The sequence below is a fragment of the Bufo gargarizans genome, chromosome 8 (assembly GCF_014858855.1).
Source record: "Bufo gargarizans isolate SCDJY-AF-19 chromosome 8, ASM1485885v1, whole genome shotgun sequence".
NCBI lineage: Eukaryota > Metazoa > Chordata > Amphibia > Anura > Bufonidae > Bufo > Bufo gargarizans.
In genome coordinates, this window is record NC_058087.1 from 13,842,013 (window position 1) to 13,860,568 (window position 18,556).

The 18,556-nt window shown below is 42.6% G+C and overlaps 1 protein-coding gene across 1 annotated transcript in view; it reads left to right on the plus strand.

Annotated features, from left to right (window-relative positions):
- Positions 1–359: 359 nt before the first annotated feature.
- LOC122944406 (sodium channel protein type 2 subunit alpha-like) overlaps positions 360–18,556 on the plus strand; it is a 266,258-nt gene continuing 248,061 nt past the window's right edge. Inside the window, exon 1 of the mRNA XM_044302629.1 lies at positions 360–751. The gene's annotated coding sequence lies outside the window, so the exon portion shown is untranslated. The remainder of the gene's footprint in view (positions 752–18,556) is intronic.

Sequence of the window (18,556 nt, forward strand, 5' to 3'; positions counted from 1 at the left end):
GATTAATTGATTATAATTACTTGCGTGGTAGCTTTTTGAGCGTTATAGGTGATATACGAATAACTCCACGCGAGATATTTATGGTATTTATTTTTGGGTGTTTTTTATTTATATATATATATATATATATATATTGAGTAGACTCATTCCACCTTCTGTGTGGCCACATCTCCCTATCTCTAACGCTGCCAGCCAATCCTTGCAGTCACTCAGCATGGAGCACCACATAGCTGCCAGCAGGGGGCGCTCTGCAGCGAGGTGCTCGCCTTTGATGCTGCACACATCTGCTTTTTGCACACACACAGACACACACCCGTGCTGCCAGACACTATCAGGGAGGCATCTTTGCTTCTCGCCTCTTGCTCTCTCAGAGCCCAGCCATTGTTTCCATTCATCGTCCCTCCAGCCCCTGGGAAGGTGTCTCCCATCTCCCTGAGCTGTTTGTGCTGCACCTGCTCTGTGCACAGCATCCTTCCTGCCTCCTCCTCCTCCTCCCTTTTTTTTTTTTTTTGCACATCCAGGATCCAAAGAGGAGACACGCCTGGTACAAGGGGGGACACAGAAGCATCTCAGCCCTATAGGAGGAAGAAGACCCTCATAGCAAAAGGAAAGGAGAGACATACACAGTCCAGCTCTGGAATTAAATGGCATCTGGTGTCCTGATGGGAGAGAAATAGAGGTGATCCCTGATCCTGTGGGAGGTTGATCTCGACAGAAGCAAAGGAGGAGAGAGCATTGTTCCTTTGCTTTGGTGAGTATTGCATTGATCCATGGCAGGGAATCATTATCGTACCTGTTCCATCTTTTCTTCTCATCCTTGCAAATCCTCCTCTGCCATTCATCCTTCACAAATGGGCAGAAATAGGTGAAGATGCAGGATAGATACTAATGTTTATAAATATGTATCCTTTATTATTTGAATTTGTAAATATGTATCTATATTTGTATACACATTCACACTCACACGTATATACAGTATATATATAGACTCCTGTACATCCATCTGGACAGTGAGAGGGGGAAGGGGGGGGGGGGGATTGGGTACCGGAGAGGAGGAGAAGGGGACAATTGCCTTTACAGGGATTTAGTAATTATGTTGCCTTAATGAATTAACCCTTTCCAAGCTGACTGTTTGGAAATGCATGGCAGGCCTCTCCGACATACAGGAGGGTCCTCTGCATTTGCCATCAGATTTACATTTAGGTAGGGTCACTCCTCCCTCCCCCTCTTCCTTCCTTCCTTCCTTGAGGGAATGTGCTGTACATAGAATGGGGGACAGAGACCGTTTCTAGAAACCACTGGTCTAGAAAAACCCTGCAGAATGATTGATTTCCTCTTACGCTTTTGAGCACCCTCATCCGTCAGCCTGGATAGGCAACAATCACAGGGATGGTTTTGAAGGTCATCCATAGGGGTGTTGCTTTTGGGGGGTGTAAGACCTTGATGCTTTGGGGGTTACTGATCTGTAAATAATCATTGGTCTAGACCTAGCGACGGTCTATTATTTTGGAGCAGGAATCGGTATTGCATTATTATGGGAAGCCATCTGTAGCATAACATATCAGCAATACATTGGAAGCATTATTATGTTTGTCTAGCTGTCAATGGACCGCCGTCTATAATAAGGCCTCATTTTTGGTGGACAGTGATGACATGACGTTGTTAATCTAATGGATAATAGAAAAAAAATATGTAAAATACCCTTGAAGGCCAATTTTTCTGTACCGGAACCATTGGCCTTATTTATAAAAAATGTTGTCAGGGATTTATTAGGGAGTTACCTCTATACAGACTCCTATTGCCTTCTCCTTCACCTATAGGAAACTGTTAAGACAAAGTCTGACCTCGAATCTTGTATTGTTGGAAACAGTGTTACTTAAAAAAGATTCAATGACATCATAGGAGAGTGTCAGAAAATCCCTAGGACAAGTGTCACATGAAGCTGTGGAGCCGGGGGTGAAATGTAACCCTTCCCAGGCCAATAACATATCCAATCACATGTTCTTCTGTGACAATTTTTGGTTCTACGTTATAGGATATAGGTGGGGTAAATGCGTATGAGGATTTTTTGTTGTTTTGTTTTATTTTTTTATAGTATTTTCATTTTTCTCCACTTCGCAGCTCATCTACTAGACACAAGCTGGTTTGTGTATTTACTTACCAGAAAGGCCTAGATAAACAGGAAGGGCCCACTCCCTTAGTCCTATACATCAAAGGGGAGTCTACAGACATTTTTTTTTTTTTATCCTCTCATGTGAATGTAAACATCAGCTGTAGAAAAAAATTGGAAGGGACTGTACACATCCTTTAAACAAATTCTCCTGCTAGGACTTACTGCCTCGCATCATTAACTAAATCAGCACCAGGGATTCAATTTTGTTTATATATATATATATATATATATATATATACATTTTTATGTTTACTTTATTGTTGTTTTGAAAATGTTTAGAAATTCTCAATAAAAAAAACTATTTTTATTATTTAATATGGCCTTAAAAGTGTATAGACAATTTAAAGAGGACCTTTCACCGATCCTGACATTGTGAACTAAGTATACAGACATGGAGAGCGGCGCCCGGGGATCTCACTGCACTTACTATTATCCCCGGGCGCCGCTCCGTTCTCCCGCTATGCCCTCCGGTATCTCCGGTCACAAAGTTATAGTAGGCGGAGTCTGCCCTTGTTCTTCTGTAGCGCTGGCCAATCGCATTGCAGAGCTCACAGCCTGGGAGAAAATAACCTCCCAGGCTGTGAGCTCTGCACTGTGATTGGCCAGCGCTAGAGCAGAACAAGGGCCGACTCCGCCTACCATAACTTAGTGACTGAACTGTCCGCCTACTATAACTTTGTGACCGGAGATACCGGAGGGCATAGCGGGAGAACGGAGCGGCGCCCAGGGATAATAGTAAGTGCAGTGAGATCCCCGGGCGCCACTCTACATGTCTGTATTCTTAGTTCACAGTGTCATAATCAGTGAAAGGTCCTCTTTAAAGGCTCATCTGAAATTTTGATGGTTATGGTTTTGTTAAGAAATGTTTATTTTTTTATATATTTATTTTTTATTAACAGGCTTAGGCTACTTTCACACTGGCCTTTGGTGCGGATCCGTCTTGTATCTGCACAGACGGATCCGCACCGATAATGCAAACGCTTGTATCCGTTCATAATGGATCAGTTTGCATTATTTATTCAAAAAATAGTCTAAGTCAAAACGGATCCGTCTTGACTTACATTGAAAGTCAATGGGGGATGGATCCGTTTTCAATTGCACCATATTGTGTCAGTGAAAAACGGATCCGTCCCCATTGACTTACATTGTAAGTTGGGACGGATCCGTTGGGCTCCGCATCGTCAGACGGTCACCAAAACGCTGCAAGCTGCGTTTTAGTGACCGTCTAAAAAGCGTAACGGAGACCAAACGCAGCCAAATTGATGCATTCTGAACGGATCCTTATCCATTCAGAATGAATTGGGGCTGAACTGATCCGTTTTGGGCTGCTTGTGAGAGCCCTAAAAACGGATCTCACAAGCGGATAAGCCTTATCATAAAAGGATTATTATGTCAAGTTCACTCTTAAAGGGGTTGTCCATTGATATTCATTGTTTTTATATATGGCTCACAGTGGCCTAAAACCAAACAAACAAACAAATACAAGAAGCCATGTTTCCCCTCACCGGCCCTCGGCTTCCGTTCAGGCTCTGCTCTGGTCCTTGCTATGGCCAGTGACTGCAGGCCTCTCCTGGTACTTCCAGCATGCCCAACTGAGACCAGGAAGTGAAGAGTAACAGAGACTGAAGCAGCATCAGAGTAGCCAGTGAGGGTGAGTATAGCTACCTTTTTATTTTTAACCCCCTGTGAGCCATATATTATTCCGCTGCAGACTGTCATTCTTTGTTCATCTAAAAAATTTATATTATTTTCCAACATTTGAATTGCACAAATGATATGACATGTAAGCCCTGCCCCGAGGGCTAGACCAGGGCTATATGCCTGAGAATGTCCACTTTTGGGTGAACTTTGTGTAAATTGGTTCCAAGGGTTGTCCCAAAAAGTCCTAGAGGTTTTCTTCTTCTGTTGGATAGTTACAAAAATTGGAAGCCAAGAATTGTAACAGCTTGAATGACTTTTACTTACTGTTGGTTTTCATTTTTTTTTTGTTTTACGGGAAAAGTGGTTGTTCACTTTTTTACAATCTCTTTTTGATAAAAGCATCACCTGGTTTTCCTACTGATGGGGTCCCCGGTGACCAGCTCTAATCTGCATGGAACTCGGCAGTAAATGTTTAATCTTTCTGCAGCGCCACAAAAGCGTTACACTACAGGTGAAACTCAAAAATTTAGAATATCGTGCAAAGTTCATTTATTTCAGTAATGCAACTTAAAAGGTAAAACTAACATATGAAATAGACTCATATAAAGAGAGAAATTTCAAGCCTTTATTTCTTATAATTTGGATAATTATGGCTTACAGTTTATGAAACCCCAAAGTCACAATCTCAGGTCCCCTTTGCTCAGGGGGTAAGGAGTAATTAGCTGACTACAGTGTGACACTTTGAGCCTAGAATATTCAACCTTTTCACAAAATTAAAATTTTAAACTGCATTAATGCAATTCCTTTTAAGTTGCATTACGGAAATAATGGACTTTTGCACGATATTCTAATTTTTCGAGTTTCACCTGTATGCCCATTCAAGTCAATAAATTGTCCATGTAGTACATGGATATGTCTGGTCCCCCAAAGGGAGAGATACTCTTTGCAGATGCTTTCCTCTCTGGCTAGGGGGTCGAAAGTAAGTTTTCTAAACCAGACCTTCCCCTTTAAATATGGGATTTACAATGCATTGTTCAATGAGAACCAAATCAGTGCTCGTGTGTGTCCACCACTAAAATGGCATAATTAACATCTCATTAAAGTGATGGCACTCTCTGGTTTTACAAATGATTACCGTGCAACGCCCTCTATTACTTTTCATACTAAACCGACACAAATGAATTATTTAGTAACTGATTCCTTCATTTCATAATAGACTCGCAAAGTAGGTTATTTCTCATATTTCGTATTGATTGGGAGGAAATGTAATGTAGGTTTGCGGTTTGCAGCCCATTCTCTCTCTTTTCTTCTGCCTCGGGGCTACTGATCATCGTTCGTGCCATCAGCTTTAATGTGGCTGTAATTGTGCCTGTGTCGGGGGATGTTCCCTGAATTCAGTGTATGTGTTGGTCAGTTCTGCTTCATTGTCTAATGTTTAATGACTGTATAGCTTCTATAGGGCAGTAGACAAAGCCTGGCACGTGTCACATTTAGTACTGCGTTACCATATGGCATCTTTTTAATATAATGTACGTATGCCCGGAGTAATACAATTATTATTTTTTCTTTCATAAATAACATTTCATTGATTTAAACCAAGGGGTAGGCAACCTCCGGCACTCCAGCTGTCGTGAAACTACAACTCCCAGCATGCATACTTGCAATGTTCTTCCCAGAACTCTTATAGAAATAAATGGATCACTGACCACTGGCGATCAATCGCTGTTTTCCTGCGGCCACATGAAATTTCCCCCATGATTACAGCTTATTGACGGGGGTTGGTGAAGCCGGACCTGTGGTAATCAGTTGACGTGTAATATCAAGCAAATCCGGTGGTGTACGCAACATGGAGGCAGACCCACATGGCTGCTAAGGGTCCCCGTGGTGAGAGGAAATCTGTCTCTGAGCTCTTTCAGTTTCTGGCTTAAAACCACTTGCATTTTCCTGCAGCGGTCACTAGTGGGAGCTTGTTGCAAAGATATTATACAGCTTGTGTGGAGTTCAATGGTAACTGTACAAATTCCTGTGCAGTGAGCTCCCTCTAGTGCTAGCGGCAGGCGGGTAGTTTTATTATATAGGGAAGTGTAGATTTAGAGCTGCATTGGGGAGATTTATCAATGTATTTACTGCATTGTGAAATATAATGATCAGAATGAGGCCATATTTATCATATAAGTTGGGTAAAGTGGGGAGAGGCGAAGCGCAAAATCTCTACTCACCAAAAGTCATACATTTGGCAGAAATGTCTTAGGGAGGGAGGGCAATTCTCAATTTTGCTATGGGACTCTATTACCTGTGTACACCCTTGAGCACAGCCACAACTAAAACTATAGAGTAGTATATGTGTATACATACATATATATTTGGTATATATTCAGAACACATTCTATTTTGTATTTTGTTTTCAACTATATATACATATATAGTTTAATTAAATGGTGATTACTTTTCTTTTCCGTTTATCTCTTTGATTAGATCCACAATCAAAGAGATATTTTGCTTTGCCATGTATTTGCTTAAAATACAGCCCTGATCAAAAGTTTAAGACCACTTGAAAAATTGCAAAAAATCATATTTAGCATGGCTGGATCTTAACGAGGTTCCAAGTAGAGCTTCAACATGCAACAAGAAGAAATGGGAGTGAGACAAAACATTTTTTGAGCATTCAATTTAATTTAATGAAAACAACGAATAAACTGAAACAGGCTGTTTTTCAGCTGATCAAAAGTTTAGGACCACACCTCCAAAAAAAAACGAAACCCCCCCAAAACAGAAATCCAACTTCCAAACATGAACCCAGCAATGAGTAGCTCCGCCGTTATTGTTTATCACTTCCAAAATTCGTTTCGGCATGCTTGATGCAAGCGTTTCCATGAGGTGAGTGGGAACATTTCTCCAAGTGGTGAAGACGGCCGCACGAAGGCCATCTACTGTCTGGAACTGTTGTCCATTTGTGTAAACTTCCCTTGCCATCCATCCCCAAAGGTTCTCAATTGGATTTAGATCAGGGGAACACGCAGGATGGGCCAAAAGAGTGATGTTATTCTCCTGGAAGAAGTCCCTTGTCCTGCGGGCATTGTGTACTGTAGCGTTGTCCTGCTGAAAAACCCAGTCGTTACCACACAGACAAGGGCCCTCAGTCATGAGGAATGCTCTCTGCAACATCTGGACATAGCCAGCGGCCGTTTGACGCCCCTGCACTTCCTGAAGCTCCATTGTTCCACTGAAGGAAAAAGCACCCGAGACCATTATGGCGCCCCCTCCACTGTGGCGCGTAGAAAACATCTCAGGTGGGATCTGCTTGTCATGCCAGTAACGTTGGAAACCATCAGGACCATCAAGGTTAAATTTTTTCTCATCAGAGAATAAAACTTTCTTCCACCTTTGAATGTCCCATGTGTGGTGCTCCAAACGAGCAGTTCTGTGGCGTTCAAGGAGACGAGGTCTTTGAAGACGTTTTTTGTTTTTGAAGCCCTTCAGTCTCAGATGCCGTCTGATGGTTATGGGGCTGCAGTCAGCACCAGTAAGTACCTTAATTTAGGTCGAGGATCGTCCAGTGTATTGACGGCCAATTGGATCCTCCGGCTCAGTGCTGATGAAATTTTTTGGGGTCTTCCACTTGACTTTTTTGTTCCATAACCCTCAGGATCATTTAAGAAATTCCAAATGACTGTCTTCCTGCGTCCCACCTCAGCAGCGATGGCGCGCTGTGAGAGACCCTGCTTATGCAGTTCAACAACCCGACCATGTTCAGAAAGGGAGAGTTTTTTTGCCTTTGCCATCATAACGTGTGACTACCTGACAGAAAAAGACAATGAATCCACATCTTTGAAAAGATTTGGCCTTTTAAAGGCATGTGGTCCTAAACTTTGGATCAGCTTAAAAACAGCCTGTTTCAGTTTAATCGTTATTTTCAATTAATTGAATGCTCAAAAAATGTTTTGTCTCACTCCTATTTCTTCTTGTTGCATGTTGAAGCTCTACTTGGAACCTTGTTAAGATCCAACAATGTAAAATAAGATTTTTTTTGCCATTTTTCAAGTGGTCTTAAACTTTTGATCAGGACTGAATATTGTATAATTTTTTTGCTATGCCCATAAGATTGGAAAGCTGAGTTCTTACGATCCCTTGGCATTGGATCCTTTACAATACTTGACTGATGAGCAGAATCGAATACTGTGTTGTGACTTTTTTTCTAGTTGGGTTTTCACTGTTTCTTTTTTCTTAGGCCTCTTGCACATGGACGTATGTATTTTGTGGTCCGCAAAAAACGGATCCGCAAAAAATACAGATGACATCCATGTGCATTCCATTTTTTGGGGAACGGAACATCTGGCCCCTAATAGAACAGTACTATCCTTGTCTATAATGTGGACAATAATAGGACATGTTCTATTTTTGCGCGGAATGGAAATACGGAAACAGAATGCACACGGAGTACATTCCGTTTTTTTTGCAGAGCCATTTAAATTAATAGTTCCACATACGGACCGCAAACGGAAACCGCAAAAACGGAACAGAAAGGGAAATAAAATACGTTCATGTGCAAGAGGCCTTAGGAGTGGGGGTTGAGATAGGCTTCAATTTGCAGTAAATTACAATGTGCATTGACCCTTAGTGACCACAATTGTCATCATGAGCTTGCGAAAGCTTACTGACCGAAGCTCAATATGATGCATATGGTTATCAGCCATCTGTGCTACTGTAACTTTATCTAGGAGGGCCGCACTGTTGAAGCTAGCCAGTGTCTCATTCTTCATGATTTGTGGGTCGATGTTAAAGATGGGTCAGCAACCTTCAGCACTCCAGTTGCTGAGAAACTACAACTCCCATCATGCACATGCTTTGCTGTTCTTGCAACTTCCATAGAAGTAAATGGAGCATTCTGGAAGTTGGAGTTTCAGAACAGCTGGAGTGTCAGAGGTTTCTGATCCATGATCTACAACATCTTGTGTTGGTCATCTAGATCCGATGACTGAAAAATCCAGAACAGCACTGATATGATAATAATTGAATATTGTCCATAATGCTGTAGGAGGAAAATTAGCAATGACAGGTGTAATGTAACAGTAAGTGAATATGTGGTGGTTTTCTTTACATTATATAGATGTGATCTCTCCACTGAATCCAGAATACTTCTCAATAATGGTCTTTGTACCATGCAGGCAGACTATGCGGCTGCTATAGGGCCCCTGTTCAAGTGAGTCTTGTCCCCATGTTGTTTGGTGGTGAGAACCATGCACCATCGGCCACACTGGATGCACAGGAGAAATACCTGCATTCAGCCGACACCTTTTGAAGGTTTATGGCTTCCATTAGATGTAATTTAGTCCAGTTTAGGATACTTTCGCATCTGCGTTTCTCCTTTCCGGTATTGAGATCCGTCATAGGATCTCAATACCGGAGGAAAACGCTTCAGTTTTGTCCCCATTCATTGTCAGTGGAGAATGAACGGAACAGAGTGCACCAGAATGCGTTCCGTTCCGTTTGGTTGCGTTCCCATAACGGACAGAAAACCGCTGCAAGCTGCGGTTTTCTGTCCAGCATGGGATGTGGAGCAAGACGGATCTGACATGACACACAATGTTAGTCATTGGTGCTGGATGCGTTTTCTCGGACACAAAAGAAAACTGATCTGTAACCCATTGACTTACAGTGGTTTTAGTGACGGATACAGCTATTTTAGAGATAATACAACCAGATCCGTTCAATGAGCAGCCATAGGGAACATAATTAAAAAGAAAAATTTGCTAATAACAACAACAAAAAATTCCAAATTTTATTTACATTTTCAGGGTTATAAAAAATAAAAACAAAAAGATACGAAAATGAAATAAAGTCCCATGTATCGCCAAAAAAATAATTTTCTAATATTTGGCGAAAATTATTTACATAACCGAATGGAAAAACGATATGGCTTTCAAAGACGCATGTAATGAAAAAAAGAAAAACTAAAAATGTGCCTGGTTGGGAAGGGGGTAAATAATCCAGGCTTGAACTGGTTAACATGCCCAATGGTGATCTTATTGATTTCAGCAATATAGTTATCAACTACAGGGGTCCATTTCAGACCACATAGGTCAGTTATGTGACTTTCTATGTATGGGCAGTATTAGGCTTCGTTCACATCACCGTTCAGCCTTTCCGCTCTCCTGCTCCATTTAGGACCAGGAGAACGGAAAGGAAGGGTTTGGCACATAACTCAGAAGATGATTTTGGTTCTGCATGCAGGACTTTTGTCTCTGCTTAAAAAATCTTTCTCTGAACGAAAACCTAACGGATGCCATTATAATCTATGGGGTCCTTAGGATCTGTTCGGCTCAGTTATGTGCCGAATCCGTTCTTTCCGTTCTCCTTCTCCTCTCCTGATGTGAACAAAGCCTTAGATTAAAATGGCATTCTAAAAAAAGCTGGCAACCACTATCTAAAGGCATGAAAATCTAGATCCAGTACTAGGTTATGCCTTTGCGTGTGTCTTGGAAATACCCAGTATTATCCGGGCAGGTTTTTCCTACGAAACATGATGTGCCAGAAGTAAGGTTAACAGAGCATTAAATAATAATGTGTAAGGCAAGTAACCAAAACCGACACGTAAAAATGTTATATGGCTAATATCATATGGGTACAAGGAACCTTTAAGAGCAGGTAAAACCACTACTTGACATTCAAGTGTATCAGATGTTGTGCAAGACTGAGATGAATTATATATCTGAGGTAACCTTTCTATATCCATCAGTCTTAAGCAGACAGCAAAGGGTTAGCTCTCATGGGTGTTATGCTGCCCATTGAGGAGGGGCCCAATATCTCCACTCTCTACGATCAATGTGAACCTGTGGTCCATGTTCTCCTCAGCACAAACACTAGTTTTCAGTAGCTAGGCCATGTCCTGAATTAGGTTGAATGGTGCCCCTAGAGTACACAATCAAAGGGGTAGGTCCATCTACGACATTGATGACATATTGCTAGGATATACCATTAATGTCAGACAGGTGAGGGTTTGAGGTCTGGGACCCGCTCCTATCCTAGAGATAGGAGTGGGCTCCCCACATGAAGCCCTCACCTGTCTGGCATTGATGGTAAATCCTAGCAATATGCCATCAATGTCCCGGATGGGATTACCCCTTTAACCATACAGAGCCTATTCAATATGGTGCCCAAATAACAGTTCCAAATGTGTATAAAACTTCACCATGCAGTACTGCTACCATCATACACTGAAAAGGAGTACTGTGTATTGTGCCTGGAAGATACACCAATGCCTAAATCACGCTTGCATACAAACTTTATCAAATTGTCTTCTGAGTGATCTGCAGTGCGGTGTGTGAACAAATTCTTTTCTGGCTATTTTGGCAACACACATGTCCACGGCTGTTTTCCGGGAAGTTCTGGCTGGCTTCGGCGGCACACAGGAGATTTGCCAACTCTTTCAAGAGTCCTGTAGGTCTACCTTTTTCCATATGCCTCTCAGACATTCCGGGAAAGTTGGAAAGTATGGCCTAATTCCAATTTACAGTGCTCAAACAAGACGATATAGAATCATCAGATCACAACACATATACATATAAATCTAATAAGTGCTACATAATACTGGAATAAAACTAATATTAAGGTAATATCAATTATATTTTATATCTTATGCCTCTCTATCAGAGTTTCCTAAGAATTTTTGATGGCGGGAAGAGCACAGTCAGTCTTCAAAAATACCTAAACACCTACAAAAACCTTATAAATCACTGGGATCTGGTCAAAGACAGGGCTTTTTTAGCAGTCATTTTTATTTTTATCTGTGTAGTTCTGTATTTCTTCATTATGTAGATAGAATATGCCTGCACTCTCTTATGGGGGTTCACTCAGTACACATACCTAGGGTTTCCATATGTGATAGTGCCAAAAGGGATGGCTACAAGAAGCAGACGCAGTTCACTTAATGCTCACAGTTGGACCTGGGTGGTGACTTTCTTGGCACCGTCCTGGCAGTCTAGTCTACACCTGCAACATCTGCTCAATCCCACTGTGTTATGGAGACTCTTAATACTAGCTTGTGGATTGCTTTCCACACAATATTCCTATCTTATTTATGAGCAGACTCTTCTCTCAACCCACACTAGGCTTCAGACTGTCCATTATGGTACACTCAACATACATATAGCTCTTGTCAAACGCCTTGGGACTCTCACTCTCAAAGGCCATGCCCAGCCACAGTCTCTCTGCAGGCTCTTTGTCAGGCTCATACTGCAGTGCTGGAACCTCTGCCATTTTTCCTATGCTGTCCTCATCAAAGTTGGCCTCCCATACTACTTCTATAGTTCGAGTGGGTAGCCTAATCACAGGATGTCATGCCATCACTGGCATAGTCATGAGCATGCAAATATATCCCCATATATCCTCTATCATGTGCTGTTCCGAATGCCTTATTGCCTCTCACAGCACCCTCCGTGACCACGCTGCAGTCCCATTGACCTGCCTCCAACATATTGTCCAGTGCTGTATCTTCCACCATGTTGCTACAGGACTGGTGGCTATTACATGAAAGCCACCACCTCGACATTAATAAAAAGACAAGAAATATAAATATTACTTATAGCTGCAATAAAAAAAAAATATTCAAGCGTGGTATGCAAAAACACACAAGGTGCACCCTTAAGGGTTGCAAAACCTTACAAGTGGATCAGCACTGGCCACTTACAGGTTGTGTTTCCATCACCTTCTACATATATGTTCTTGGAGGACTGGTTTCATTCCTTCTATTCACTAAGTCTCATATTAATAAAATCATCTTTTAGAAAACTCTCCTGCTGTCCTTCTGGCCTCATGCCCAAACTTTATAAACCCAGTGCTCACTTACAGTGACATTTCCAGGCTTCAGGTTCAGTAGACCACCTTATTAGGACAATTTGTAGAAGACAGTATACTTTTATAATTTTATCCTTCAGCATGGGTCAAATAATATGAAGCATAAAATGCAAAAGCAGAACAAGCAAAACGATAAATCAGTCCCATGGAAGCAAAATCATAACAGACAGAAATCTGATAGAAGAGGTTAAAGGGTCGAAAAATTGGGCAGTAAGAACGGCTACTGCAAAGCCTCCAAGTAGTTTATCCACTGGCTCTTGATCAATCATCATTGCGGCCAGCCCTTTGGCATTACTGACTGGCACAAAGTAGGTATGGTACTCAGACTGACATTCACCTTACATTACACTGCCAAGCTCACAAATTTAGCGGGCATCCTCCTGAACTATAGGTCAGGAAGCTATGTAGTGAACTCCGATTTCTTGCACCCACTGCTGATACTGCTGACCTTCGGACCCCCTGATTTTTTTCTATGGCAATAACCAATATCTTATGTCAATATTGTACACAGGCAGGCTGTAGCAAGGGACTGAAAATTAAGAAAGTCACTATGATATACGCAAGGGGTCAGCAACCTTTAGCAGTCCAGCTGCTGTGAAACTACAACTCCCAGCATGCACACTTACTCAGCTGTTCTTGTAATTCCCATAGAAGTGAATAATGCATTCTGGAAATTTTAGCTTCAGAACAGCGGAGATTGCTGATCCCTGATATACACCATGGTGAAGTTCCAGAGGTTCAAGGACCTGGACCATAGCTGAACTTCGTGGTGGGAGCAGAAGCTCTCTAGTCAGTGGGGACAGGGTGTTTCCAAAACAAATGCAGTTGTGGTCTTATGACTGATATGACTGAAGGGAACCAGTCTGATAAGAGATATACTTCAGCGGAGAAACAAGGAACCCACACTGCATTTGCCATTAAAGTTAGAATGTTCTAGATTTAAGGACTGTATGCTATCCTCCACCATTCTTAGGGCTCTTTCACACTTGCGTTGTTCTGTTCCGGCATAGAGTTCCGTCGTCGGGGCTCTATGCCGGAAGAATCCTGATCAGGATTATCCCATGCAATCTGAAAAGGAGAGAAATCCGTTCAGGATGCATCAGGATGTCTTCAGTTCAGGACCGGAACGTTTTTTGGCCGGAGAAAATACCGCAGCATGCTGCGCTTTTTGCTCCGGTCAAAAATCCTGAACACTTGCCGCAAGGCCGGATCCGGAATGAATGCCCATTGAAAGGCATTAATCCGGATCCGGCCTTAAGCTAAACGTCATTTCGGCGCATTACCGGATCCGACGTTTAGCTTTTTCTGAATGGTTACCATGGCTGCCGGGACGCTAAAGTCCTGTTTGCCATGGTAAAGTGTAGCGGGGAGCAGCATACTTACCGTCCGTGCGGCTCCCGGGGCGCTTTAGAGTGACGTCAGGGCGCCCCACGCGCATGGATGACGTGATCGCATGGTTAAAGTCATCCATGCGCATGGGGCGCTTTGACGTCATTCTGGAGCGCCCCGGGAGCCGCACGGACGGTAAGTATACTGCTCCCCGCTCCTACTATGGCAACCAGGACTTTAATAGCGTCCTGGCTGCCATAGTAACACTGAAAGCATTTTGAAGACGGATCCGTCTTCAAATGCTTTCAGTTCACTTGCGGTGTTACGGATCCGGCGGGCACTTCCGGCAAATGGAGTACACGCCGGATCCGGACAACGCAAGTGTGAAAGAGCCCTTAGAAGTGAAAGGACACCAGGTGGCTTTGATATTAGGCTGTGTTACCTACTTCCTTACATGTCTACTTCCAAGCCATGGCCCACACCCACACATATTTATCTGGGTTATTCTTAGCAAAACAGTCCACAAAAATATTCATTAAAAACAATCTGATAAAGAATGAAAAAGGAAAGTCATTTTCAGTTTTTACCTTATTTTCTAAGTTTCAGACCTCCTAACTTCTACCTCTATGTCTTCACCATTGTGCTGCTAGTATTGGGATATGGGAGGAAATAAATATATTGCATGACAATTATGTATTGGTGCCTATTGTGTGCAAACAAACTCCCTGTCTCCAGTAGGTTTTTGCTTATTCAAAGACAGGATATTACAGCAAACAATATTTTCATGTATACCTTCCTGTGCAAAGCAAAGTAAAGAGAAAACAAAGAATCCTTTTCTTAGAATAATCCACCTATTACACAGGTACTATCATGACGGCGCTCTGGGCCTGCTGCCATCCCGCAGTCTGCATCACTCACTTAGCTTCTGCCCGGCTGCAGAGCCTCTTCCTGTGTGTGCATTGAGAAGGATTATTCCCTTATATGATCCCATGCTCAGCTGCCTGGCTAATGAGCTAATAAACTATTTTGGTCTGTGCAAAAGGTCTCTATAGATACTGTAAAAAAACAATGACCTGTTTGTCTGCCCGTGTACTGACTGCTGCCTGATTTCTGGACTCTGATTCTCTGCTGCCTGACCTGACCTGTGCCTGTTTTCCGTTCTGACCCTGTGCTGCCTGCCCTGACTCTTGGACTGATTCTCTGATTCACTTGAACTTTGCCTGCCCTGACCTTGGCCTTCTACTGACCATGAGCTTTGCCAGAGCCCTCAGTGTTTTGCACCAATATTTCTGACTCCCATGTAATGTGTATGGGGGGCCTCCTAACTATAAAAGATGTTGGGGAATGAAAGATCCAGAATTTTGATGTCAACGTGCCCAATCCTTTGCAAAAGTGTCTGGTAACGGCTTCTTCCTTTCTCCTTATCAAAAATACATGCATGCTCAGATGGCTACCTTCAGTAAATCCACAGTGTAAGTTGCATATGTGCAAAAACAAAAAAAAAAAGCAAATACCTATTAAATTCCCAAATTCCTGTGCTCCCCTGCTGGTCATTGTTTACTTGGCCATATCAGTAACGTGGCATATTCGACACTTGACCATAACAGACAACTACTGGTCAAAGCGGAAATGCCAGTATGGACGGCACATCAACCTTGTTGCTAGATTGTCTGCCGCAGTCACACACTGAGAGCAACACAGCATTGATGCAGCAAAAAGGTGGCAAAGGCCTTCAGGGCCCCACAGAACCAAACCATCAGAGCAGACATGACGGGGGATGTAGGAGAGTATATGGCTTTGTGTTTTCTTTACCCCTTGTGCAGTTTTTACTAGATTTCTTCTAGAGTTTTAAGCATTCTCCAATACTTTCATCAGGGGCGTAACTACCATAGCGGCAGACCATGCGACTGCTATGGGGCCCAGGGCAAGAGGAGGCCCAGTCTTAGTTGGGATCCTCTCCTCTTCTACTGGAGGTGAAAACTTGGTCAGGACTCCACCCTCTAAGGCCCCTTGCAGACGAGCGTGTCCGGATTAGGTCCGGATGCGTCCCGATGCATTGCGGCAAACCCGCGTGAGTAGGTACTCAATTGCAGTCAGTTTTGACTGCGATTGCAGTTCCGTTGTTCAGTTTTTATCACACGGGTGCAATGCGTTTTGCACACGCATGATAAAAAACTGAATGTGGTACCCAGACCCGAACTTCTGTGAAGAAGTTCGGGTTTGGGATCGGGTTGTGTAGATTGTATTATTTCCCCTTATAACATGGTTATAAGGGAAAATAATAGCATTCTGAGTACAGAATGCATAGTACAATAGCGCTGGAGGGGTTAAAAAAAAATATATAAATATTTTTAACTCACCTTAATCCACTTTGTCCTCACAAAAGAAGACAGAAGAGAAGCCGGCTGCGCTGAATAAGTGGATTAAGGTGAGTTAAATTATGTTGTTGTTTTTTTAACCCCTCCAGCGCTATTGTTCTAAGCATTCTATATTAAGAATGCTATTATTTTCCCTTATAACCATGTTATAAGGGAAAATAATAATGATCGGGTCCCCATTCCGATCGTCACCTAGCAACCGTGCATGAAAATCGCACCGCATCCGCGATTTTCACGCAACCCCATTAATTTCTATGGGGCCTGCGTTACGTGAAAAACGCACAAAGAGGAGCATGCTGCGATTTTCATGCAACGCACAAGTGATGCGTGAAACTCACCGCTCATGTGCACAGCCCCATAGAAATGAATGGGTCCGGATTCAGTGCGGGTGCAATGCGTTCACCTCACGCATTGCACCCGCGCGGAAATATCGCCCGTGTGAAAGGGGCCTAAAGGAACAACTTATAGGAAATGAAGCAGTGGAATAAAGGCCCAAGGATCATTGAAAGGGGTTTAGGCAGAAACCCTTCTGTCCTGTGTGGGGGGCCTGGTTTGATCCTTGCTATGGGGCCCTTACTTCTCTATGGACGCCACTGACTTTCATGGTTAATTTTATTCAGGCAGTGATGTGCTTTATCTATATTTGTGCCGGCGCTTTCATTCCATATCATTTAACACACTGCAAAAGACCTTCCATGGATATGCAACGTGACTCATAATACCCCTGTCAAATGATATACTGGATGTCTTTACAATGAAGTGATTTGAGTGAAATGACGCATTTCACATCAATATGACAAGCGCCGAGTGATGATACAACAACGTTAATCCGAAAGTGCAGAAGTTCACAGGTTGCAAACACTCCTTATATAGCACCAACATATTCAGCAGTGTTTTAAATCAGTGAAAGCAATATACAAAAATAACAGATATATTGAAATAAGTAAGAAACAGTAGGAGGACCAGGAATGCAACGCAGAGATCCTTGGCCTCAATGTAAAATCCATAGCAGAACCACCACCTACCATGTCTCATCTTTGACACTTGCATCTTTTTATGTGGAGGACAAGCCTCCTCCTCCTCCCAGACACCGCAGGCCAGGAGTGACTCTGCACCAATACAATGGCAGATTTGGCCAATAGGCAAAACACGCAACTGTGTGTGGTTCCCTGCTGCCCACTGGCAGCTGGGTGCCCCTAGCAGTGGCACCTATTTCAACTGCATCTGCCTCCTTAGGATTTGGATATAGTTGAATTCAGTGGTGAAAAAGGATTTATATGGAAACGTATTATTAATATCTACTATTAATAATTATTTCTACAATAAGTGCAAACTATATGATGTTATAAATCACTGATTAGACACATAGGGGAACATTTATTAAGACCAGCGTTTTAGATGCCGGTCCTAATAAAGCCCTAAGCTGGCATTGGATCCGCAACACTTATGAAGAGGCGCTGTCCTCTTCATAACTTCGGCAGATCCTCCGCCAGTTTAAAATGTAAGACAGCTTCTGAGCCCACGCCACGGCCACTTTTTTAGATCTGGTGTCATCGGGGAGAAGTCGCAGATTGTGCCGCAATCTGTGCCTAAAATACGCCTAATATAGGCGTATTTCAGCTTAATAAATGAGCCCCATAAACTCTGTATGGTACAAATGATACACGGGCTCATCATGTGAATCTTTGCTTAGCAGAGGCTTTCATATTCTCTTTTATGCTCTTTCACATTGAGCCTAATAGTGGGGCACATGTATGAAATGTCCATCTTGCTAGCTTATGGGCTTTTAGTGTTGCATTGGGCCAAAATTATAATAATTTCTTCGCCTTTCTTTCCTTTATTTTCTGGCATGGTGACATTTGAAGGAAAGTGTAGTGATTGTCGTTTCTACAACCTAGCATACTGGATTTACAATCGGTGAAAGCAAAAACATATTAAAGGGGTTGTCTTATGTTCCTATGAGGGACATCATAAAGAGATGTTCTCCACTTGGGACCCCCACTCTATGAGTCAGAATATAGAGCTGTTCTGCATGAGTGGCTTCCATTGAGGAGGACTCGAGACATCCTCGTGGCCCTTAAAACATTTTGCATCCCCTAAAAACAGTTGTGATCCCGAATGTGCTGATATGCTGACTTTAAAAGGTGGATCTGTCACTTCTCCCATGTCTGTTTTAGTAATT